The 26852-nt window shown below is 43.2% G+C and overlaps 2 protein-coding genes across 6 annotated transcripts in view; one reads left to right on the forward strand and one right to left on the reverse strand.

Moving 5' to 3' along the window:
* LOC111861443 overlaps window positions 1-26852 on the reverse strand; it is a 358446-nt gene that overhangs the window by 146281 nt on the left and 185313 nt on the right. The gene's annotated exons all lie outside the window — the stretch shown is intronic.
* LOC111861431 (mucin-22) overlaps window positions 1-26852 on the forward strand; it is a 176883-nt gene that overhangs the window by 2337 nt on the left and 147694 nt on the right. Inside the window, exon 1 of one of the 2 annotated variants that reach the window (XM_023845990.2) lies at window positions 12736-12995. The exons of the other annotated variant lie outside the window; for it this stretch is intronic. The gene's annotated coding sequence lies outside the window, so the exon portion shown is untranslated. Of the gene's footprint in view, window positions 1-12735; window positions 12996-26852 lie in introns of those variants that run through there. 2 annotated transcript variants of the gene reach the window in all.

Consider the following 26852-nt stretch of genomic DNA (forward strand, 5'->3'; position numbering starts at 1 on the left):
CAATTGAAAACCTTCTCGAAGCCGTTGCCCAGAAGCGGCCTCGAGACCTTCGCCCATCTGTCAGTCGCTGCACAGTATCGGTTCTGCTCACTATAATGCAATTTTGTTCTAAAACTGTAGGGGAAGATGCCACTTATGAGACATATGCTGAAATGGGACGAAGCAAGTCCTAGAAAAATAGTCTGCAAAGATATAAACCACGTCTTACTAGAAATATCTCAGAAGAGTCCAGTGGTGTACTTACGTGAAAACAGTAACAAATTTTTGCTTCTCTTACAGCAAACTTTACCGCAGAACACAGAAGCAACAGTCGACATACCGGCAGCCAGCGGCATGAAACCTACGTTGCGTCATCATCAGAAGGTCACTCTCGTGGTCAGTACGTTCTATTTTCGGACTGCCTTAGCATATAAAGCGATCTCCCAACGTCTACGTTAATGCTGCTTACCACTAGTGCCTGGTACTTTATTTCCAGTGTTTTACGTTCGGAAACCGTATAAATCACTTTTAAGAACACGGTAACTCAAACACTTTCAAAGTGAGAGGCCTAAATTTTTAGTTCGAACTTAGGTCAGTGATGATAATGGGATAAATTTCAAATTTAGATATTTTTTTTTATTGCTAGTGGAATGGGACTAAGTCCCTTGTACTGCGGCCACTTCTGGCCTATTGTACCAGCCCCAGATAATAGGTGACGGTGATTGTGGAGCAATTGGTGGAATGAAGATTGGCAGGGGAAACCAAAGTACTCGGAGATAACCTGCCCCACTGCCACTTTGTCCACCACAAATCCCACTTGACCAGACACGGGATCGAACCCGGGCCGCCGCGATGGGAAGCCAGCGACTAACCGCTTGAGCTATGGCGCGGCCTAATTTAGGTATTACTTACTTACTTATGGAGCTGAGCCTTTCTTGAGGAGAAGCCAAATCTGCAGCTACTCAAGAATATCCCAGCATTTTATGGAACCCGAAAGTTCATCACCATGTTCACAAGAGCCCTCAAGTGGTCCATATTCTGAGCCAGATGAATCCAATCTATACCATCCCATCCTATCTCAGTAAGATCCATTTTAATATTGTTCACCCACCTACGTCTTGGTCTACTAAGTGGTCTCTTTCCTTCTGGCTTTCCCACCAATATCCTATATGTATTCCTCCTTTCCCCATTCGTGTTACATGCCTTGCCCATCTCATCCTCCTTGACTTGATCATTCTAATTATACTTGGAGAAGAATACAAGTTATGAAGCTCTTCATTATGCAGTTTTCTCCAATCTCCTGTCACTTCAGCTCTCTTCAGTCCAAATATTCTCCTCAACACCCAGTTCAAATTTAGGTGTTAGGTTGTAAAATTTCTAGCAAAGGATATTAGGCCTATTGACACATAACAGTGATATCCGTTACGCGATCACCTTTTCCTTTTGTGCTGGCCTGGAAATGAGTATGAAGAAAGCAGTCTTCTGGGATTTGGCACCGTGTATATGTGGTGTTAACCGACGTTTCGGAGGAACGTATCGCCCCCATCTTCAGGGTAGAAGAAAAAGTATAAGAAATCTGCAAGCGACAACACCGTGAGAAACAGTCTGCTTTACCGTTTCTCACGGTGTTGTCGCTTGCAGATTGTTTCTCATTTCCAAGTACAAGTACTGCTCGGTTGATGTGAGTGTTCTCTGGAACTTTCGCTAAAAACCCGTCTCATTTTAGCATAAATATAGGCCTACCTCTGAAATTAAATTGTCAGTAATCTGAAGAACAAATAAGCTTCAAAAATCAATACAACCAAACTCCGTAGTTTCAGCCCGCAAGCGAAATTTACCGAACAGCGACCGCCGCTTGTCGGCGAAGTTGGTGCCAACATTAGTGGTTAGAGGTTGTCGCGTGGTCAGTGCAACGAATCCCCACGGCCGTTAATTTCGGTTTCCTGAACCTCCAAAAATTAATATATAATTCAATTTATTTTGACTCGAGCAGATTAAAGATTTCCTTATATAGGAGATGATAATCTCGAGTTGTGTTTGCGTTATACAGTACGCAGTTTCTGTCGCGTTCTTAATTAAAAGCTGAACACTTATTCGTACCTTTCAAACCGGCCTAGGGAAAAGGGAAGGCACTATTTGCCCTCGCTTGAATTATAGTGCGTAACACTGGCCTATCGTTTGAATCATGATAGCGCATGATCCGTTTTCAAGTGCAAAGAAACGCGTTTTTTGGCTGAAATGGAGATTTGCGTTATCTTCTATATCTCGATAACTATTGATGCTGGAGATTCCAATAAAAAATCAGTTTATTCCTCATGATATGGACTGCAATTCAGGTCATCATAAGGTTTTACTCAACTCACTTCCTCTAGTTCTAATTAAGCTTGAAACTTACCTATCGATTTTGGGAATAAAGCTATATTTGACCTTAAAAAACCAATGGGAGGGGGAAAGTATCAGATCTGTAGCTTCTACCCATTGTTTTTGCCTACATGGGGAATATAGTCACTTAGTTTTCAACCCCGTATCTATTTTCCAAACTTTTCCAAAATCGACCATATTTAACATCCCATATCTTGGGTGGGGAAGCTCCGAAAATTTTTTAAATTCATAGAAAATAATGCTCTATTCTTGATTAACTCGGAGTTAAAATTAAAGCTTTGATATTCTGCTAATAGCGAAGTTGTGGGCACTTTGAATTTTACCAAAATAAATCAACACCTCAACAATTGGCCTACCTGCAACCAATGTTATTAGTGGTTCTTAATTCAGTATAAAAGACGAGAGATTTATTTTTGTCATTAAAATCCTTTTCAGGCCTGTACTTACTGCTCGGAATGACATGTTACCAGACACTTGATCCTGGAAAATCGCCCCTGGGAAGGAGCCCCCGTACCCACTGGGAGGGAGGTTGGGTGGATCCCGGCGCCTGTCTAGACACTATGGAGAAGAGAAATATTTTTTGCTCCTACCGAGAATCGAACCTTGACTGTTCAGCTCGTATTCCGTCATTATACTAACTGAGCTATCCCGGCTTCACCTCTGGGTTTAACTGTTCTTAATTTCATGTATTCCTTTGCAGAAATCCCAATATTCTTGTCGTTACTGTTTGTTTCAAGCTCTATTAATTTTGTTCTTCAGACGCTTCCGCGTTTTATTCCTGAAAATTCTCGTAACTTCGCGTCTCATATTATTCAGCTTGTCTTCACATGCAACATTTCGTACCATACAAATTTGTTTTACGTGAGAAGTTGTTAGGCCTTCACCCGACCGCCAGGCCGAGCGACCACGCCTTGTCTGCTATCCGCAACTGCTTATGCAATATATTCGCAGCTACCCTCACGTCTGCTGCCATTTCCTCCCTAGGCAAGTTGCTGTTAAATGTAGGCCTATAGAAATGCGTTTACATTTTAATTTATCAGGGTGTTTAGGGTAACTTTTGATCAAACCACTTGAAAAACGAATTAATTTTAGGCCTATAATGTAAGCCTGTTTTAATGATTTTTATGGTAAATAAAGCTAACCCTGTATCAGGCCGTGAAGGCCCATAGGATTGTGAGATGTTGAGGTTCCCACATTATCTAGACAATCGGCTTAAAGATGGCGGTAAGGTTGTCAGTTTACGCGCCGTCCGCGCTTTACTCCTCAGGAAAATTATTTAACTGATTTCTGGTACTCATTTCTGTTAGAGGCTGAGTCGACTCCAGGGCCATAGTGCGGCTGGAAGCATTAGGTTAATTGAAAAAAGTCCGGTGACCTCATCGGGACTTGAACCCTCGACCTTCCGGCTTGTAGCATAGTGCCTCAACCAACTACGCTACCGCGTGCTCTAATGATTTTTATGGTACGCATCCTATTGTGTGTTATACGTTAGTGTAAGTGGGGCAGCCTACACAACAATAATATCTATACAATAAAGACAATAGACAAAGACAATAACTTGTCGACACTTGTTTTTATTATCAGATTTACAAATAAATGGTGCTCTACATGTTTCGACCTTTCGTAGGTCATCATCAGGCGAGCAGCAAAAATATCAAACTAAGTTCTTGTACTAGGTTAGTTTAATATGGGGTCATATTTTCCCATTTGGTTTCTCCTTTTAATAACGAATACACCTTTTTAATATATAACCTAACAGTACACATGAAAACTCTAGTAATAATATATGGTTTTTATGTAAGATTGTTTAAAACTAATAATTGTCACGTGTCACAGTAACTATAGACGGGGTTCGGATTCGTAATTGGTTTTATTAACCACCTTCAAGCCATAACTACAATTAATTATTACACTATTGCCGCTTGACCCAATGTACAATCACTCCACATTAATCTCTTCAGTCTATCTGTACTAGACTCCACGGGTTTATAACACAGGAACTATAGCAGTCTCACTGAATCACACACTCCCAATATTACACATAAATAAAGCCTTCAATTCACACACTAAATCTTCACATGCTGATTTCTAGTTCTTCTTCAACTACGAACTTCTCGTGCCTATCTCCTACCGAGAATTGACTTGCTTATATATTGGGTTTCTGGACTTTATCCATCGTCCTAGTTTTTAAGATAACAAAAACACGACGTTTCGGAAACTGGATCTGTTTCCGTCCTCAGGTGAAGGAAAAGGGGGAACACCTATTCTGTTGGGTCCGTTAGAAAGAGCTAGCCTCAATCACTGGTCCAGTGATTGAGGCTGGTCCGAAACGTCGTGTTTTTGTTATCTTAAAAACTAGGACGATGGACAAAGTCCAGAAACCCAATATATCAGTGTGTTATACACCATCGTCAGAATCCTATAGTAACTAATTGACTTGCTTGCTTGTTCGCGTGCTTTCGCTACTAGTAACTCGTAACACGTGACTTGTAACTGCCCTGAACGAATTCTAACACTTACTTCTATATCCGCGGAACGGACATGGACCTACTGTAAACATATGTCACGTGATCGCTATCCAGCCAGTCTATTGGCGTGTTGGTAGGATAAAAAACATAACTTCTTTTGTTATTACGTGTTAGACCGCATTTACAAACGTGTTGCGTTGCAACGTGTTGATTAAATCCGTTACAATATATTATAATTCGTATTTTAATATATAATAATTTAATTTAACTGTTTTAAAAGCTTTTTTGTATAAATCCCCGTTCTAAATTGGTTCATGGGTAGGCTCTAACTAATCTTAAAACTGAGCTTAGAACTAAACGTAGTTTTGAGTGACGTCATTATGATCGTGGTTGCTGGATGATTAAGTCGTGGGACGAGGCAACGTGAGGGGGGGTCCTTCTGTCGTCGGGTAAATGGTTATACACTCGTTAGTGTTACTCTCGTGTAGTTCTGTTTTTCATGTGTGTAGTTTAAGTTAGGCGGGTCCCTCGTCACTACGGCATGGCTCGTCCTCAGGTTGCGGATGGAGGGGACGCCCTCCACGTATGGAAGGAAGCTGCAAATATACTGAATAAGCAGTCGCAGAAAGCCGACAAGGGGTTGTCCTCCAGCTTGGGGGTTGGGCGTGGGACTAACAACTCTTCACCCTAAAAAAATAAGCTTGTTACGAAAATGAACACAAAGCCTCGGACCGGGATGGATCTTCTCGATGAACGACCTAGGCTAAAGAAAACGGACATGAAATTCGGTACTTGGAAAGTTAGAAGCATAGGGCAGGTTAGCTCAAGGCAGTGAAAATGGATCTTAGAGAGGCAGGATGGTATGGTATGGATTAGATTGGTCTGGCTCAGGATAGGGATATGTGAGGAACTCTTTTGAACACGGTAATGAACCTTCGGGTTCTATAAAATGCTGGGAAATTCTTTGAGTAGCTGCAGAATTGGCGGCTCCTCAAGAAGGGCTCAGCTCTAAGAGTAAGTAAGTTTCAGTGCTTTGTATTTGTTTTGTGCATGTGAAGGCGCCCCGTTGTATTAGTGCTATTCAACTTTGCAACACGTTAGTATCTATTTCTGTCTTCATTTTATAGATGTTATTGTTACTTAGAAGGCCCCATTTACGCTACTCTTTTAACGAGCCATCACGGGATGAAAGTTCGTAAATGTTGATCTCGTTGTCGGTTATTCGGTTAGACAACAAGTCACACAGTCACTTTGGTAAACACTCCTAATTGGTTATTCAGTTGGTCAGACGGTCGACTCAGTCTTAGTTGGCTGGTTAGTCATTAGGTAGACATTTTAAAAGTTTTCTTAGCTTAAGGAACAGTTCATGACGCGTTTCCGGCGAGAGACAGCAGGTACGACTGGACTGACAAGTTTTTTTATATGTAGTCTGACGGGTCCAGCTGCTGCCTCTCCTCTCTTGAGCGAGGGGTTCAGTTGGCAGACCTGCCTTCACTGCGCAGCTCCTCTAAGAATTCTTTGATGGTATCAGACGTAAAAATTCTTGCAAGGGATGAAATGTAGAGAGTTTTAAATTTATTAGTGGCCAAGCTTTGAGATTCTCACAGGCGTGGATGTTCACGGATTTGGGCCTTCTGCGTAGTAACACTCTGCAGTCTTGTAAGTGTATATCGATGCTTCGGACAAATACGATAACTCTATCTTCAGGGTTGAAGTTTTGTTGACAGTTTTTTTCTACTTGTTCTTATCTCCACCTCTTCTTCAATTCTTTCCTTAGCTTCCTTTTTATTCTTTCCATTTTCTTTTCAATTTAGCAATTTTTTTTGCAATTTTTATGAAATGTATCTAGAATGTGTACATTTGACAAAGAAGGCCTAAATGAGTTTTCTTAAGTAAACTTGTATCACTTTCCCCGTCACAAGCATCTTATAAAGAAGATGTCAGAATTTTTTTTTCAAAATGACTTATTCTTGGTCTGCACAGGAGACCCCGTCCTACTGAGCAGTTCATGCGTGTAGTTTGTTGCAATGGAAATCTACGGGCCATTGCGCATCGCGGAAAGGGAAATTCTGCTGCGAGTAAGGGATATTTCATTGGAAACTTTCGGAACAGGGAGAGAATTTAATTCAAAGTTTCGCCTTTTAAGTAAACTAACTAGGAATAACAAACAAACAAACAAACACACGCCGACTGCTAATTTGAAACATTATCTGCTATATATAGAGGGGCGGATAGAAGTGACCAGAAGACGAGGAAGAAGACGTAAGAAGATGCTGGATGACCTTGGGGACAGAAGAGGATATTTTCATTTGAAGGAGAAAGCTCTAGATCACATCAAGTGGAGGAACTGTTTTGGAAGAGACTGTGGACCTGTCGTCTTGACAGATTACAGATGAATGAATGAATACAATTGTACCCAATATTGGCAATGGCAGTTTTTGATTTTAGGTTATATATTATGTGAGGTGTGCGCAACAAAGGATATGTTTTCTACGGACAGATTTGTAGTAACATCCAAAACCAGTTTCGAAGCTGCGTGACTGCCATTACTGTACCATCTTTGTAGCAATAAATTTTGTTTTATAAATCTACATTTTTATATTTAGTGTTGGAATATGTAACTCAGGATTTGATAAGAGTTATCTGCGGAAAAATTTACCTAACTTTTAGTTCTTCATAAGGCCATGGTCATACAAACGTGGTGATCGTAGAAACGTTACCAAGCGAAGTGCTTGTCGTAGAGTTAATGGGGAGAGAGACGCCGAGGTTTTTAAAAATAAATCCATAAATACTGAAAATATTTAAATTTAAAGAGAACAATTTTTATTAGTTGAAGTCTGCTTCTAGACCTCCTCTGTGGTCTAGTGGTCAGACTTCCTAGCTACAGATCCAGAGGTCCGTGTTCGATTCCCGGTGCTACCGGATTTTCTGAGAAGTAATGGGTCTGGAATGGGGTCTACTCTGCCTCGTGATGATAATTGAGGAGCTATTTCAAGGAAATTGCGACTCCGGTCTAGAAAAATGAGATTAAAGGCCGTGAGGATCCGTTGTGTTGACCATGTCACACCCTCTATCCGCAAAACTTGGCACTAACTTCGCCGACGAGTGGCGGTCGCTCGATCGGTATAACTCGTTTGCGGACTACAGGCAAAGGCGTTTATTTCTTGTTTTTCTTTGAATGCTGCCTCTGCTGTAAGCATACAATCTACAAGACTTGAAACTAAAAAAGATATGATTAAATGCTCAAGGCAAAGAAAAGAGTGCCTTTGCGTCAACACACCCCGAGGTGTGACACAGATGCCACAGCAGGCCTCTTCACTCTTTTTCTCTTTCTCTTCCCATCCGTTCCAAATCAATTACAAAAGCGCCCATACAAGATACAAGTCTTACGCACTCGTTCTCTGCTTTTCCACACTGAATTCAGCCAGAATTTGATGCTCCCTACAAATAATTTTCCCAACGTATGTAAGATTTGAGGCTTTCACGGCGGTGACTATGAAGAAAGCAGTCTTCTGGGATTTGGCACCGTGTATATGTGGTGTTAATCGACGTTTCGGAGGAACGTATCGCCTCTATCTTCAGGGTAGAAGAAAAAATATAAGAAATCTGCAAGCGAAGAGACCGTGAGAAACGGTAAAAGCAGTCTGCTTTCTTCAATTTTCCCAACATTCACAAAAAATGTTACTGACATAAATATCGTTTTATTCTTAACTTTTCTCAGGGACATTTCACCGTTTACCCTTCATCTGTGGTTTCTATCTTTCCGATGTATTTCCTGCTCGGAAATTCTCGTCTGCTGATGCGTTCCTCTCATGCTATAATTGCAATTTGTATCAACTCCATCATTGGCTGATGGGGCGGATGGCTCTGGATCTCTGGATATGTTCCATGTGGATGTTGAAGGTTTGGATTCTGTCTCTAAGCATGGAGTCACTTAAATGTCTGCAATGGAGGAAAAGTTGCCCGGAATTGCATTTTCTTTATAGGAAAAATACCAGTTACTTTAAACCTTGAGCTGCCATTTGAAACAGAGACAGAATTTCCTTAGGCTTTTTTCTATTTAATACCGTGTTATGAAATGCTACATTTGGAGTATAGCTCTGTATGGGGCTAAAACATGGGCACTTAGGGCAGTAGATCAGAAACATCTGGAAAGTTTCGAAATGTGGTGTTGGAGAAGGATGGAGAAGATCAGTTGGACCGATTATGTGAGAAATGAAGAAGTGTTAATTAGAGTCAGCGAGCAAAGGAATATCCTACACGAAATAAGAAAACGGAAGGTTAATTGGATTGGTCATATCTTACGCGGTAACTGCCTTCTAAAAGAAGTTATCGAAGGAAAGATAGAGGGGCGGATGGAAGTGACCAGAAGACGAGGAAGAAGACGTAAGAAGATGCTGGATGACCTTGGGGACAGAATAGGATACTGTCATTTGAAGGAGAAAGCTCTAGATCGCATTAAGTGGAGGAATTGTTTTGGAAGAGAGTGTGGACCTGTCGTCTTGACAGATTACTGATGATGATGACCGTGTTATGTTCCGTTCTATGTGGTTTCTCAACCAAATTATTGCTTCTTGACTCTGATAGGTGTTAAGGGTCTTGAAGGAAGAGCGATCCAGTGGCTGAAGAGCCCGAGTTGTGTGATGACATAGTAACATCATCTGAGTCTGCTAACTCCAACACTTCAGACGTACTGCAATGAGAAACATGGCCATTGAGAACAAGGAACCATTTCTCTGACGGTTTTCTCGAAATAAAATTCTCCCGAAACAATTATATAAAAACTCGAATTAATGCAGAAGGGCATGTAGTTCATGTACACTTGTGATCCTTGTGGAAGGCCGTACACATATTCTTGTTTTTTTATTAAATCCTTTCAAAATTAGGACTGGTGGAAGGGAGTGTTCTTCAGTATTGCAACATGCCATCACTCTTACATTTCCCCCTTCTCTCACGAGGGGTAAGAACCTGCATATTTTTGGCCCCTTTCATTGCTACAAATTTTCCGAGTTTATTTATTAGCCGAATACCGGATTCTCTAACATTGAATGTCCTGTGTAGCTTCTATAGGAGACTCCCTTCATTCAGACACGCTTCCAAAACTTGTGAACTTCTTCCATGTTCATTCCTTGTACCCTCGACAACGGCAGTCCCTCCGCCTGGCTAATGGAAACACGCGCAGTCCATTAAGAATCACGGGGCGTTTGGGGGGAAAATATTGTCTCCGTCTTCAAGGTTGAAAAATAAGCCAAGCAGAACTTTCTACGTGCTTCATGATGGTTTCTTTCTTGGTTCATTATTCAGTCTTGAACATGGAGGAGATATGTCGGTATAGCGACTGGCTACGGGCTGGATGACTGAGAAGTCGGAGTTCGAGTCCCGGTATGGTCAAGAATTTTCTCTTCTCCAAATCTTTCAGACTAGCTCTGTGGTGCACACAACCTCCTATCCAATGGGTACATGAGGATGTGTCTTCGAATGTAAAGTGGTCGTGGCGTGAAGCTGACAACTTAACTCCATCAACAGCCGAGGTCAAGAATGGCAGAACTATACCTGCGCTGCTTCGTGCATGTTACCTCACACTCTTTGTTCTGTTGCAGACTCCACTGGAATTAGTTGATGTGTAAATAAATTTACTCACTGCAGGAAATGAGTACTTTCCCGTTTAATTTTAACGGCCTTCTGGCCGTTTTTATTTTTTATTGTTAGCGGGGTGGGACTGAGTCCCTTGAACTGCGGCCACTTCTGGCCTATTGTACCAGTCCCAGATGATAGGTGAGGGTGATTGTGGAGCAATTGGTGGAATGAAGATTGGCAAGGGAAACCGAAGTACTCGGAGAAAACCTGCTCCAGCGCCACTTTGTCCACCATAAATCCCACTTGACCAGACCCGGGATCTAACCCGGGCCACCGAGGTGGGAAGCTAGCGACTAACCGCTTGAGCTATGGCGCGGCCCCTTCTGTCCTTACTCTATTCCGAAATAGATATTTATGAAAAAATGAACTGGCACTTGACAGGGCGAGGAAGGACGATTTGCTTGGAAGAAATTAAGCCGTTGTGTTTTTAGTGAGAATGGAACTGATAACTCAGATAGACACATGTTTTACACAGTTGATAAAATAATAATTACTTCAGCCTTAAAAATAATCAGCTTCACGCTTAAGCTACTTAACCCCCAGAATAGAGCCCTCGGATAGGACGCAGGGTTGGCTCAAGAAATACTCTGGATGCTGTAAAAGAGAGAAATATCACTTAACCTTACCGGGAACTGAACCTCTATTCCTCCGAATTCAACCCTTTATCCTAGTCCATAAACCGACTGAAATATAACGATCCCTAGGTATGCTCACTGGGCCTACGCAGCAGAAGCTATTAAGAGAATGTTCGGCTATGCAACACATGCCTAGGTAGGCCTACAGTTCTTCAATTCTTTAATGAAAAATTGTAAGAGATAATTTAACAGACCAAGGAATCGGGATTGCTCAGTCGGTAGAGCAGCGAGCTACGGGACTGAAGGTCCGAGTTCCATTCGCAGCAGTGCTAAATTTTTCTCTTCTCCACAACATCCACACCGACTCCGAGGTCCATGCAGCCTCTATCCAATAGATACCGGGGGCAAAGAAGGAGGGGCGTGAAGCTGACCACTCACTTCATCTAGTGACCAGATAAGGAATGGTGGAGCTATACCTCCACTCCCTCACATGTCTTCATGGCTTAGTGCTTAAGAAATTAAGCACACAGAAAACTTTACGTTTTAAGTACTTTTTATTGGTAGTGGGGTGGGACTAAGTCCTTTGTACTGCGGCCACTTCTGGCCTATTGTACCAGCCCCAGATGATAGGTGAGGGTGATTGTGGAGCAATTGGTGGAATAAAGATTGGCAGGGGAAACCGAAGTACTCGGAGAAAACCTGCCCCAGTGCCACTTTGTCCACCACAAATCCCACTTGACCAGACCTGGGATCGAACCCGGGCCGCCGCGGTAGGAAGCCAGCGGCCCTGCGTTTTAAGTAACAGACCCGGTTGTTAGTCACTCAGCGATTTGATACGTAATGTAGCATAAGAGTAGGACGAAAACAACTGGAAACACAAGTAAGCCCTTAACCGCTTGTTGAAAGAGAGGTTAAAATGAAGAGGAATTCAGTGAGTAGGCCTAAATGTTGTCAGAAACAGAAATAAGAACAAATGTATACCATGTCACGGCAAAAGTATATTTTATATAGTCTATGCATAGATTTGGCTACTGATGAAAAGAGGCATGGGAGTCTGGAAGCAGTTGGAAGTGTGAGTATCTCTTCAACCTGTACTGGATATTTCAAGATGACCAGCAACGAAATAGACATCAGAGAAAAACGAAATTTCCTCTGTTTTCTCTGAAAACGCCCACCATAAACAAACTAGATGCACCGTATAGCTTGCAAAATGGAGACAAAAATAAATCGCTGAGATCAGTTCATAGGACTCCGAAGGAAGCTGCGGAAATCAGCTAAGCTACACGGTGCAGGAACAGGAAATTAAACATAATTCTGCATTGATCTTGGTGAAACAACTAAACAGAAAACACAGTTTTTTTACATGTCTCCAGTTTTAATTATTGGGAGCAATTTAACTTTGTATAATAAGTAATAAGTAGACTTATGGTGTTTGACACCTTGTGCCTGACATAACCCTCACTCCTGATGTACCCAAGTTTACCACATCAAGGCGTTCGTAAACAAGAGCCGCAGCTATCTACAAAACCGGAAGGGGGTTTCCCCCACTACTGAGCGTGATGCTGACGTCAGATGCCATTGTGTATTCCCATTGGCTGCGGGTGTGGCCTGCGTAAGGCGGGGTCGATATAGGCTTAGAACACTTCGTTTTACCCAGAATGCTCTGCAGCTCGAAAACCCCAGCCAGGCTGGTCATAGGCCTTCGTGAGGGGCATAGCAGCTGAGTGTAGAGTTGAACATTGTGGCGAGAGGAGGCGAATTGTGCGACTTGCGGACTGAAGGTTAACACTATGCATTCATCTATTTGGGCGTGTAGTGCATATGCAATTACTGTGCAGTGGTGATGACCTGTGTGAACCTGTTTGTGACTGAATACGTGATGTGTCAGAAGGCTGTGTCACATTTTCTAACCAACGAGAGGAATGTATTGCCGTGTTGATATTGAACATCCGAGGTGAGTCAAATACGCCAGCTCCCTTTTTACTTTTTCTGCAAAATAATTTACTTCCTGTAATTCGTGTAATAAATATCTGGAGGTAGTAGGTACCCTTTGGTTGTGTCTTGTCATTCTCGTCCGTCTGTCTCTCTCTCTCGCTCGCTCTCTGCCACTTCCCCGGCACTCTCTTTCTCACCCCCTCTCGAATATTGACAAAACATACCATCGCAGTCGCCACTGCCGGAGTCAAGCGAGCAGGGGAGAACTTCCAGTTTTTTTCCTCCCTTGCTCGCTAAGGGTCATATTCCCTTCCCTTATAATACTCTCTGTGTTTCCATGTCGCCCTTCGCTACCAGAGGCAAATCCCCTGCCCTCTGGATTCCATAGTATCGACCACCCTGTCGGAGTAATGCAGCTTTAATCAGTGAGTGAGAGAGAGAGAACGGGAGAGAGCGTGGAGAACGAGAGAGAAGTTTGGATGTAATGTACGCTCCTCTTTCCTTTATCGGCTAGCTAGAATGTGTGTATTGAGTGGAACGTCTCTGCGCATGCACAACGTTGCCACATGTAACCTGCCATGCAGTTAATGTAGTTGAGCGTGGGAAGTTGCGTACGTGGCAACGCTGCTTTGTCTCGTGATGGTTTGCTGCTGCTGATGTAGGTTGGAGCCGGCCACAGAGACAGGCACAGTGCATTTCATGAATGAGAAGCAGCGTCCCTCTGACGGAATGGAGTGAAGCAGATTTATGCAATTGTATTACAGTGGCGTCAGAAAATATATTTTATTTAGCAGGTGTAACAGCCATTGGTTACCAGTACCGCGCCTCTTAATGCATGTGTTATATTTTCCTGTGTCTTGTCTAACCACTTGAATTTGAAAACACATAAATTATGATAATGTTACTCAGTAGTTTTATATGGATGTAGAGTTCGATGTTAAAGAGGGGAACATAGATCCGGGATATTTCGGAACAAAATATTTGAAAGAATACTTTGCCGAAAGAAAGCGAAGTAGACCTAACAGGTGGGTGGAGAAAATTACGTAACCAGGATGTTAATAATATGTACTCTTCACAAAGCACTATTGGAGACATGTAACACCCATGGGATACAACTGATAGAAATAAAATTTGGATCGGGAACCACCACTTGAGAGACGGGGGACGGCTCAAAGGGGATTAGGGGATGAGGATATGAAGTGGATTTATCTGGCTCAGGAAAGGATACCATGACGAGCTCTTCAGAACACTGTAGTGAACTTTCGGATTGTGTAAGTGTGGGTAATTTCTTGACTGGCTCAATAATTATCAGCTGTTTAAAGTCTGTACTCCGCGGAGTTGCCTGTTATATATTTACCCAACCTACAGAAGTGTTATTAAATGTCTGTAACACCTGCACAAATTGTGACATGAAAAGTTCCCCACATGGGCTAGGCTGTCAGTAGAACCCCGGCAGTAAATGTACAATACGTGGCGGTGACTGCTTCATTTTTATTTGTAAGCGTCACAAACAGGATGCAGCACCATAAAATTCTCTCTTGTTACCAGATTGCGTTTGTAGCACGGGTTAATTCTTCATTAAGTCTCAGTTTGAATCAGATATTACATTACACTGTTTAAGTATTAGAATGTTTTAATTTTAATCAATAAATGCCTGCTATTATTAGGGAAAGCTATCCCTGTAACAGGCCGTGGAGGTCCAAAGGGTTGTGAGACGTCGGCACTCCCACATATCATAGACATTCAGCACACAGATGGCGGTAAGGTCGTCAGCCTTACGTGCCGGCCGCCCTTTACCCCCCAGGAAGATTCCTTCTTTTATTTCCGTTAGAGGCTGACTCGACCCCAGAGCCATAATGCGACTGGAAGGATTAAGTTAATTGAAAAATCCAGTGACTTCATCGGGAATCGAAGCCACGACCTTCCGTCTTGTAGCATAGTGCCTCAACAAACTACATTACCGCGTGCTCCCTTATAATGCTGTACTGTGTGCATTGCCATTGGACTTCGGTATATTTTACTTGTGAATTATTTTCTGCAACGTAAGAGAAATTCCGTTTCTAAAGGCGACAACAGTGATAATAATTTTTGTCTATAGGTTATAGAGGAACAGTTTGTGGGAGACCCGGTGTCCGGTGCTAGGCAGCGTCGACACAATTCGTCGCATAGCCATATACCCAATCTTGATTTAAAGTCCACCATCCACATGATGAAGTCCGAGTGAGAAATTTGATGCATTTGTCATCCTGGATAGCACAAATATGATCCTAAACTCGTTCTATCTCTTACCTGCTTTTATTAATCTGCATTAAAATGTTTAGGCATGATAATAACTTATCGTGTCAAATACAGGTGAAAGGTAAAGTTGTCCCTGTGCTTAGCTAATTAAGCACTACTCTATGAAGACGTATGAGGGAGTGGATGTATAGATCCCCATTTTCTTGACCTCGGTGCTAGATGGAGGTCAGTGGTCAGCTTCACGCCCCTACCGCTTTACCCCCGGTATCCATTGGCTAGGAGGTCGGGTGGACCACAGAGCCGGTCTGGACGATTTAGAAAAGAGAAAATTCTTGACCATTCCGGGACTCGAACTCCGACCCCTCAGTCTTGCAGCCCGTAGCCAGTCGCTATACCGACTACTCTACCACGGTTCCTGCCAAATACAGGTACCATCAGAATTATCACATAGGCACCAAGGGTCACTAGAATCTGGTCGGTCACGTGGCTACTGTTTGGAGACCTGACTACGAGGCCGTTTTATATTTCGCGGCTAGTACCAGCCTATTGTTTGATATGCAGCTCACTATTTATAGCCCCTGTGCTTAGCAGGACTATCCGGCTACTACCTAAGCCCCAGCCACTGTTTATGATACAGATGGTGTAGTATTATAAGAGAATAGACAAGTGTTTTGGGGTTTCCCTTTCTAACATACAGCCACTGCTTAAGGTTACGACTACTGCCATGCTACTGTTTGCTATTTCGCCTCTGTTTTACAGCTTCTCTGCTAGTGCAATTGCCAGGCACAGGCCACTAGGCCTATTTCCAATTTATGTGGCAGTAGATTTGCCAGACCGTGGTATTACGTGTAACAGGTTATTAGGTATGTTTGAGACCTGGCCGCCGTATAACGTTTCTGACGTCATAGACCTGCCACGCTAATATTTGTAACTTGGCCACTATCTACAGTTTCTGTGCTGGTGCACCTGCCAGGCTAATATTTGTAACGTGGCCACTGTTTACAGTTTCTGTGCTAGTAGAGCCAACAGGCTAATATTTGAAATTTGGCCACTATTTGTTTTGCAGTTTATGTGCTAGTAGACCTGATAGATAAAAAAGTAAAGCTAACCTTACAACAGGCCGTGGGGGCCCATAGGGTTGTGAGACTTCGAAACTCTCTGTAAAGAATCGACTCACAGATGGCAGTAAGGTAGTCAGCTTTACGCGTCGGCCACCCTCTACCCCCAGAAACATTCCTGGTACTCATTTCTGTTAGAGGCCGAGTCGACCCCTATGTGGCTAATATTTGGAACAATGGCAGTGTTTACCTTTTTTGTGCTTGTATGTAGACTTGCTGGCCAAATATTCGTAACGTAACCACCATTTACTCTTGTGATAGACTGGCCTATCGGGCTAATTATTGGAACCTGGCCACTGCTAAAATTTCGGTACTAATATTTGGAACCTGGTAAGTATTTACAATTTATATGCTAGTAGACCTACTACGCTAATATTTTCGTTTCTGTACGAGTACCAGATTACGGTTTGAGACTCTGCCAGTATTTACAAATTATGTGTTCGTACCCCCCTACTATCTGTGAGTCAAATATTATTTTACGGTTTCTAATCTGATTGCGAAGCAATATATTCTTCTTCTTCCTGTATTCCTGTTGATCCCACTTGGAACACAGGGCATCACTGAAACGCATTTCAATTCAGTTTCTTAATCGAAGACAGTCGGTTCGACCCCTTGAACGGGGAATCAGCCCGTCGCAAGGCCGCTACGTGACATAAACACAGAATAAACAGGAGCAAACATCCATGCGTTGATTGGGATTCGAAACCACGATTCCGGTGCTCGAGCGGGCGAAGACAGTTCATGCCTTAGACCGCCCAGCGACTGTGATCGGTTGCGTAACTTATAGAGGACGGCATTAAAATATAGTGCTAATTCATTCGCGGTCTTTTGGAGGACCTGATTAATAGGCAAATGGAAACCTGGGGTCTGCGAAAATTGAAGAGAGACACGGCAAGTAAACGATCAACAAAACAGCGAGACAGATTTCACCTGAGAAGGCAATCGATGTAGGAGTTCGTGAACAGTGTCACATGTCTGGCGCCTTAGGAAACTGGGAGTATCGAGATAACTCGGAGCAAGTCCTGAAAGCATCAGAAGTTCAACCAGGGACAGTGCAGATTATTACGAATTGAAGTAGAATAATGACGGTTCTGTGAGGCATGATAACAATTTTTAGGGGTTAAATCGCAATGGTTGCAGAACTCGAACCAAGGAATGAAGGTAATGTTATGAACACTATAGGCTAAGAGATTAAGGTGTAAGCGGTCTGGTGTAACATCCAGCTACAAGCATGGGAAATATCCAAAAGAAGAATTGAGGTTTGACTGAGCGAAACAAAAGAACTGGCTACTCGGACGAGGGTCAACACTGTCAGTAGAGTGTAAAATCCTATACGAAGCAACACTCAAACCCATATGGACCTATGGAATTCAGCTATTGGCGACAGCCTCCATTTCTAACATCGATTTCAATCCTAGACTCTCCGATCGATTCTGAACGCACCTTGGTACATAAACAACCTCAGAGTCCAGGAAGATCTACAAATTAACACAGTGCTCAGTGAAATGAAAAAGTCGAATACCAAATATTTAAGAAAATTATAAACCCACACTAATGCACTAGCAGTGAACCTTCTGGACAAAAGCGAAACTTCACACAGACTGAAAAGATACACCGTCCTAACTCAACCAGACAGACCTGAGTAAAACCCCAGTACAAGAATTAAAATGATACCTAAGCGGAAATATATGTATATATATATATATATATGAGTTACGCCCCTGGACATAACTGACTCACAGCCAGTACTCATTGAGCACATACATTTATTGCAGAGGCTGCAGATTGTGTATCATAATTGTTTGGGGGGGGGGGAATAAACGACGCTGTCAGTAGCTTAGAGGTATAGCGTCGACAGATAGAATGCTGAATAATGAAGGCCGTGGCCTTGCTTAAAATAGTTTTGTAGCATTTGTTACGAGAGACTGAGGAACACCACGGAAAACCTCAGAGAGGTTAATCGGCTTTCCGGCCGAGATTTAAACTGGGCTTCTCACGAATGCAGAGGTATAACCCCTTGAGCTATCTTGCTCAGTGTGATTTCCAAAGGAGCACAAAGAAGAAAACTTTGAGACTTGTATAGAGGCATGAATTAATTTGATACAAGTGTAACCTAGAACTAGCTTGGGATATACCGACTCCCTTGATACTGTTTACATTGACTGTGCAAGTACCCGCTGCTCTTGGGGATCCCACCACTGTTCACTGTTCCTGTGCTAAAACTCGGGCCTCTGTTCACATTTTCTGTGCAAGTACCCGCTGCTCTTGGGGACCCCACCACTGTTCACAGTTCCTGTGCTAGAACTCGGGCATCTGTTTACATTTTCTGTGCAAGTACCCGCTGCTCTTGGGGATCCCAACATTCTTCACAGTTCCTGTGCTAAAACTCGGACCTCTGTTTACATTTTCTGTGCAAGTACCCGCTGCTCTTGGGGACCCCACCACTGTTCACTGTTCCTGTGCTAAATTTCGGGCCTCAGTTTACATTTTCTTTGCAAGTACCCGCTGCTCTTGGGCACCCCACCACTGTTCACTGTTCCTGTGCTAAATCTTGGGCCTCTGTTGACATTTTCTGTGCAAGTACCCCCTGCTCTTGGGGACCCCACCACTGTTCACAGTTCCTGTGCTAGAACTCGGGCATCTGTTTACATTTTCTGTGCAAGTACCCGCTGCTCTTGGGGATCCCACCACTGTTCACTGTTCCTGTGCTAAAACTCGGGCCTCTGTTCACATTTTCTGTGCAAGTACCCGCTGCTCTTGGGGACCCCACCACTGTTCACAGTTCCTGTGCTAGAACTCGGGCATCTGTTTACATTTTCTGTGCAAGTACCCGCTGCTCTTGGGGATCCGATCGCACTCGGACTCTATTTCCAGTGTGTATGCAGTTATCCGGCCACATTTATGTGGCCTTTGTGTGCAAGTCTGGTGGTGACACGCATCTGTTCTTTCAACTCGGCCAATATTTAGGCCTGTAATTTAGATGTCAGCTTCCATGTACTTTTTTGCTGCTATAGTTTATTCGAATATATGCTGTATCTTCAAGCCGTCCATTAGTTGCAAAAAAAAAATATATCTAATGGACTAGTACATTGTGCTCAGCGTTTAGAAATACTTCTGCTTTCGGCTCCGTGCTNTACTATTCACTGTTCCCGTGCTAAATTTCGGGCCTCAGTTTACATTTTCTTTGCAAGTACCCGCTGCTCTTGGGCACCCCACCACTGTTCACTGTTCCTGTGCTAAATCTTGGGCCTCTGTTGACATTTTCTGTGCAAGTACCCCCTGCTCTTGGGGACCCCACCACTGTTCACAGTTCCTGTGCTAGAACTCGGGCATCTGTTTACATTTTCTGTGCAAGTACCCGCTGCTCTTGGGGACCCCACCACTGTTCACTGTTCCCGTGCTAAATTTCGGGCCTCAGTTTACATTTTCTTTGCAAGTACCCGCTGCTCTTGGGCACCCCACCACTGTTCACTGTTCCTGTGCTAAATCTTGGGCCTCTGTTGACATTTTCTGTGCAAGTACCCCCTGCTCTTGGGGACCCCACCACTGTTCACAGTTCCTGTGCTAGAACTCGGGCATCTGTTTACATTTTCTGTGCAAGTACCCGCTGCTCTTGGGGATCCCAACATTCTTCACAGTTCCTGTGCTAAAACTCGGACCTCTGTTTACATTTTCTGTGCAAGTACCCGCTGCTCTTGGGGACCCCACCACTGTTCACTGTTCCTGTGCTAAATTTCGGGCCTCAGTTTACATTTTCTTTGCAAGTACCCGCTGCTCTTGGGCACCCCACCACTGTTCACTGTTCCTATTCTAAATCTTGGGCCTCTGTTGACATTTTCTGTGCAAGTACCCCCTGCTCTTGGGGACCCCACCACTGTTCACAGTTCCTGTGCTAGAACTCGGGCATCTGTTTACATTTTCTGTGCAAGTACCCGCTGCTCTTGGGGATCCCAACATTCTTCACAGTTCCTGTGCTAAAACTCGGACCTCTGTTTACATTTTCTGTGCAAGTACCCGCTGCTCTTGGGGATCCGATCGCACTCGGACTCTATTTCCAGTGTGTATGCAGTTATCCGGCCACATTTATGTGGCCTTTGTGTGCAAGTCTGGTGGTGACACGCATCTGTTCTTTCAACTCGGCCAATATTTAGGCCTGTAATTTAGATGTCAGCTTCCATGTACTTTTTTGCTGCTATAGTTTATTCGAATATATGCTGTATCTTCAAGCCGTCCATTAGTTGCAAAAAAAAATATATCTAATGGACTAGTACATTGTGCTCAGCGTTTAGAAATACTTCTGCTTTCGGCTCCGTGCTTTCGAAAGTGAGCATCCTTTTCAGTCGGTCAGAGGAGCATCTAGCGAGATGTGTAGAATCGAATGGACGAGCATTTCTGTATCGATTCTTATTCACTAGTTCATGTAAAATATTAACGGTGTTGGTACTCCTCCTGTATAAGCAGCACGTCTTTCTCTGTTAGTCCAGGCTTTCAGAAAGTAGGCCTTCAGTGATCCTGCATTAACCTTTAAATAGGAAGCAGGCCTATACACCCACACGAAATGTCCACTTTACTTTCCACCAGCAAAACAGAACATTCTCAATGATGTCTCCATTTTGTGAATTGATACCTTAACTCAGATAACATTACTGACCTCGGAAGTTATTGGAACTCTTCCGTACAGCAGCAGTTCTTCAGGCATTGAGGATTTAGCCTGTGTAACGTCCGTATTGTCGAACATACGCAGTCCATTCTGTTACAGTGTACCGGCTGACAGTAAAATTACAGCATACCTGTGGGCATGTAGACGTGTGTTTTCCGCACAGTTTTAAATCCACGTCCCCGTTCTTTTAAGCCCTTTTCTTCTACTTCGAAAGCGGACTGATATAAAAACAGTCCTTGTTGACAGTTTTTTGCCGTCAGCACTGTTAGACGTAAGGTAAAAGAAAGGTAAAGTTGTCGCTCTAACAAGCCGCGGAGGCCCATAGGGTTCTGAGACGTCGAGGCTACCACATTTTCTACGCGCCGGCCGCCCATTAATCCCAGGAAGATTCCTGGTACTCATTTCTGCTAGAGGCTGAGTCGATCTCAGGGCCATAATGCGGCTGGAAGTATTAGGTCAATTGAAAGAAATCCGGTGACGTCGGGAATCGAACCTGCGACCTCGTGGCTTGTAGCGTAGTGCATCAACTAAGTACGCTACCGCGTGCCACCATTGGTAAACGTAGTTTGTGAAATTCTCTCCTGCAAACGTCACCGCAGTGAAGTGCCGCTTGCTGTCAAGTCTGGTCCTCGAGGAGTCCATACCACGACACTATCAATAGCTTGGACCAGAGATTTTCAAGATGTGGGACGCGCCCATGGGGGGGGGATGTCGTTTGTATGAAAAACTATTTTAAGCAAAATATGGAGAAACGTTTTTAAAATCGTTTGCTTGTTTGAGGTAGTTTAGTTGTCATACAGCCCTACAGAATTCAAATTCGTAGGCCTCGGCGGGGTTGGAAGTACACATACTGATAGAGACTCAACTTTGCGGCTCTGTGAGGAATGCTAGCAAATTTTTTCCATTAAACCAATTCCACTGTTGTTAAAGGGCACGACGAGAAAGCTGCTCAGCCCCCCCAAGTTGACAATATCCACCCCTAACTCCCTGCACCCTCTAGGGCCGGAAAGTTGAGTCCCGAGCAATACAACTGTTGTCACGTAACTTGCGGGGACATCTTGTTCAGTGCTGTGTAAGTTAGTGAGTAAGGACATTTATATAGTGGATACTCTACAACAGTAGACTTCGTCGTGTTAAGAAGCACAAATATTTCAGTGATAGAACACGATCTATTAACATGTACACAATGTAGTTCGATAGTGCACGGACGCAGAACATACGGCGCGTAATATTTGCTTCACGTAATCCTTAGAGTCCAGTATCGAGCAGTAACAAGCTGTGTTTTCTGAACCATAGAATAATGCATATATTTGCAACGGGTATAGAAAGAAAACCAGAAGACGAACCTACAGAAAACAGCAGTCACACGTGTATTACGAAACCGAAATCGCGTAATTAAGGTGAATCGTGTTTGTGTTTCGGTTCACGGGTGTTATAATTCGCAGTGAAGAGCGACCTCGACGTGTTTCGTGTTTCAGTATCTTAGCAGCTGACGGTATGCAGCCAATTAAACTGAAGTGACAGCCTGAAACGAAACATTCAGGAATGAAAAACAAGCCCGAAGAATACTTTCGTAGAAAACTTGATGAAATTCGCTTCCAGCAAAAGATTTTGTTAATACTACTAATGTGTCCTCCGAAGCAGTGTTAGCATCGTGTCATACAGAACAGCACGGAACGCGGTCGCTTAACTGTGATACTCCCCGCTGCTGTAGACATGGAGCAATCAATGTCTGGTGAAAAATGTTCTCAGTAGCTTCGCAATATACCGCTATCAAATAACACGATCTCTCTACTGATTGCTGATGTTTCGGAAGACAGAAAAAACAGCTGATAGAAGGGTAAAGAAACAAACGTTTTTTGAGTACATTTTGACGAAGCGACTGATTGTAATGGTATTGGTCACTTTATAGCTTACATGCGATATGTTGAAGGTACAACAATTAGTGAAGACAAGCTCCTCTGTAAGCGACAGCAAACGATCCATCAACATTTTTCATAATTTTGTGAAAGAAGAAAGCACAAAATAGTCAGACCGCGTTGGAGTTTGCACGGGTGCAGCGGACTGCAGCACCAAAAGCCACGTGGACACCCTGTATGATACACCGTGAATCATTGGCTACAACGGAATTATGCCCAGAACTGAGAAAGAGATGAATATGGTGATGAAAACTGTAGACTGCATGAAGTCTCGTCCACTGAAAAGCAGACTTTTTGCAGAATTATGCGAGAAAATGTGGGAGCGGTATCGGTTACTCCTGGTTTACTGTAATCCTCGTTAGCTGTCAAGAGGAAACGTTGTGGCTCATGTTTACAATTCGTGAGAAAGAGTATCACTGTTTTGTAAGAGGAAAATCTAGTGCATTTCCAACAACTTCGCAGTGAATGTTTTGTTACTGAGTTAAATCATATTTTTCAGAAATTCATTACGTTGAACACACGCATGAAGGGAAACGGCGCTGATAAAGTGAAGACATTTATTGGGAAGTTGGGCTTGGGGGTCAGAAAACTAGAAGGGACATTTCGACGTGTTTTCTCGTTTGAGGATTTGGGGGGGGGGGAACGTGGGAACAAGTGACACTGGAGTCCTTTAAATTAAATGCATTGGATAATGTATAGTAAATTATAAAGAAATGTATATTTATATCTAAATTCTGTCAAATTCATTTGCAGTTGTTCTGGAAAGGTGGCCTGAAATTTATTAAATATTTAAAGGGAGGTGAAACGTATAAAAATTGGGAAACTCCTGGCTTAGACGGTAACGTATAGAGCGGTAGGTTGATTAGTGCATAATGAATTTGAAAGGATGTGGAAGGAAACGGCCGTAGTATCATTTTATTGCTGTCCTGCCATTTGCCTGAATGGTCTGAAGAAAACTACGAAAAGCCTCAGTCAGCACAGTCAGTGTCTAGATCTGGTTTCGAAATGAGGTTTCGCAATTAGAAGTCGGCAGCGTTTCCGCTCACCCGTGCCTGTAGTCCGCAAGCGAACTATACCGACCGAGCGACCGCCGCTTGTCTGCGAAGTTAGTGACAACTTTTGCGGATAGAGGGTGTCACGTGGTCAGCACAACGAATCCCCACGGCCGTTAATCTCAGTTTTCTAGACCGGACCTTTTAGGTGGCAGTACCACCTCAAGCGAGTAGTTAGTTGAGAGTTGAGCTTAGCAAGGAAGGCTGAGGAGTTGGCGCTGTGAGTTCAGTTGGCAGTCGGGCTGTGAAGAGAAGACTGCACGTGTTCTGCAGTGAGACTATTGTAGTTCCTGTGTTCAAATCTGTTGCCAAGAGACGGCTAGTGGAAACTATAATAGACTGAGGACACTAATCTCCGTCAGTGATGTGTAAAGTGTAGTTCCGGACGGTGTATACAAGTGGTCAGTAAATCCAATATCCAATCCATACCCCGTCTATAGTTACACACACTCTAAATTGTGAAAATATTAAACCTCTGCAAGCGATCGCCCTTGTTTTCATAACTTCTGTCTCCTTTTAATCATGTAGCCTATCAGTAAAATCATCCGGGATGTGACACATTCTGCTTAATCTACGAAGTACAAAAACAAGCAGATTTTTGGAAATCGTGGGGTTTGCATGCAGATAAACTCCGATGTAAACTGGGAACCAGAATATTCGCGTTCCTGCATTTCTGTTTGTCAGTGAAATAATATTGCAGGACTCGCTACCAGGGAGACCACCTGTAGCTTGTAGTTCTCAGGTTCATTCTGAGATGGGAATAGACCATTTGTATGTTGTGTAGATCCTGTGTGTGTCGCGATAACCGGACGTTAGAAGAAACTGCGAAACGGACGAAGTTTTGCTTTTATGAAGAAATTAATTTACCCACAGTTCACATTATTTTTGGTCTCATGAAATAAGGAAGCTATTAATTTTTTTTATAATTCACACACACTCAAGGCCCTTAGGTATATTTCCCCTCTTCGCCTTTTGGAACAATTTCCCATGAACACCATTGGAGGAGACACTTGACTCTATTACGAGAGTTGCTTACAGGGGATACACGCGAAGCAAATAACCACAGAAAGCATATACGAGAGTACAACTCAGGAATGACTTTTGCATCAGGGGGCACGGAGATTGAAACGCTACCTGCAAATGGTCCGTACTGCTCCCGCATACATGGTCAGATTTAGCATTTGGTGTCACCAAATAAGCCGGGATATGGTGGCAAAACTCCTGGCATTTTTCAGCGAATCCGTCAATCCATGCATGAATCATTAAAATTGTGAAGAGAATCAGCAGGTGACAAAATGTTGTTTTCGAATTTATAAATAAGTTTTATCTTTTATGGATTATTATGAGAGTGTATTTTTGTGGTAGAGTCGATATGGCCACTGCCTACGGGATGGACGGCCTGGGTTCGAATCCCTGTAGGTGCAAGATTTTTAGGCACTATGCTACCAGCCGGAAAGTTGCGAGTTCAATTCCCGAGGAGATTATTGGATTTTTTCAATTTACCAAATCCTCCCAGCCTCACTGTGGCCCTGGGAGTGAGCGAGCCTCTAACAGAAATGAGATGCAAGAATCTTTCTGGGGTGTTAAGGGCGGTCGACGCGTAGGGCTGACGACCTCACCGCCATCTCTGAGCCGATTGTCTAGAAGTGTGGGAGCCTCGACATCTCACAGCCCTATGGGCTTTCACGGTCTGTTACCGGGATAGCTTTACCTTTTACGCTGTCTGTAACTCATGCTACAGTAGCCAGATACATATTTAAATGGCAGTGAGTCGTGAATTGGAAATGATGTGGAAGGAAGAGGTCATGGCCTAATTCAAGGTACTATCCCAGTATTTTCCTGGGGGTAATAAGGAAAACCACGACAAACCCGCGATACGTACGGGACACCTACAGCATACCAGTCAGGTGCTGTACCACTTGAGCTACTTGTGCTGCTCGAAGTCTTATTTACTGAGCAAATAAGCAGATGTCTGCTATTGTGACATGACGCCTAAAAGCCGAAATATTGGAGCCAAAGTGGACAGAGTGGACGTCCATTGCTGTGCAACGTCTCGGTAATTAAGTTCTCGCTGCAACGAATACCAACGACCGAGTCCATTGCTAAGCAACGGTTCGGTAAGCACGTTTCCCCTCCAACGAATAAACAGGTATAAGAGGAGGACATGCGAGAACGCTGAGTTAGTTCAATGAGGCATTCGTAAGTCACTTGTAAGAGAGTTCATTATTCAGCTGTTAACCAGGGGACAGCGGAAGCTGAAGAAGTGACCGATTCATAAATCAGAACCAAGTCAGCCACGGCATGAGAGAAGACACTCGTAGTCCAGTAAGGAATGGAGCGATTTTGAGCTGTTACAATTGGTTGTAATTTTAATCGAAATGTCAGTAAATCCAATCATCCAGTTAAGAATCTGTTATTATTAGTCACGGAATCCCTCGTGCGTGACAACGTATTTCCATCTTGCTGAAGTTCCTGTCGTTTCTTAGTATTCATATTACATTCATGACATCTTTAAGCCTGTATTCCGTAGTGTATGCTGTTTTCAGTTTATATTAATACGTTATGTTTAACGTGACTCATTTTCATTAGTGCGAAATACGTGGATGTGTTCTTTGTACCTAGTCCAGAACTGCCGGCCTGTTCAACGTGTTTCAGTGGACAATCAAGGTACTTCGCGCTTGTAAATGCTGCTCTTGTATTGATCTGTTTTTCGTCATCTGACTTTCAATGGTATTGACCCTACTAAAAGTTGTTCTAATGTCAGAAACCTTTGAAAAGTTCAATAATTGTTTTACTTTTTATATGAGCTTGCCTACGTAAATGTAGCCCAATTTCTGAATGATTTTTGTTTTGTTTGATATTGTTATGTAAAGGCTTTGTTTTTTCTTC

This window comes from Cryptotermes secundus, unplaced genomic scaffold (genome assembly GCF_002891405.2).
Source record: "Cryptotermes secundus unplaced genomic scaffold, Csec_1.0 scaffold126, whole genome shotgun sequence".
NCBI classification, from domain to species: Eukaryota; Metazoa; Arthropoda; class Insecta; order Blattodea; family Kalotermitidae; genus Cryptotermes; species Cryptotermes secundus.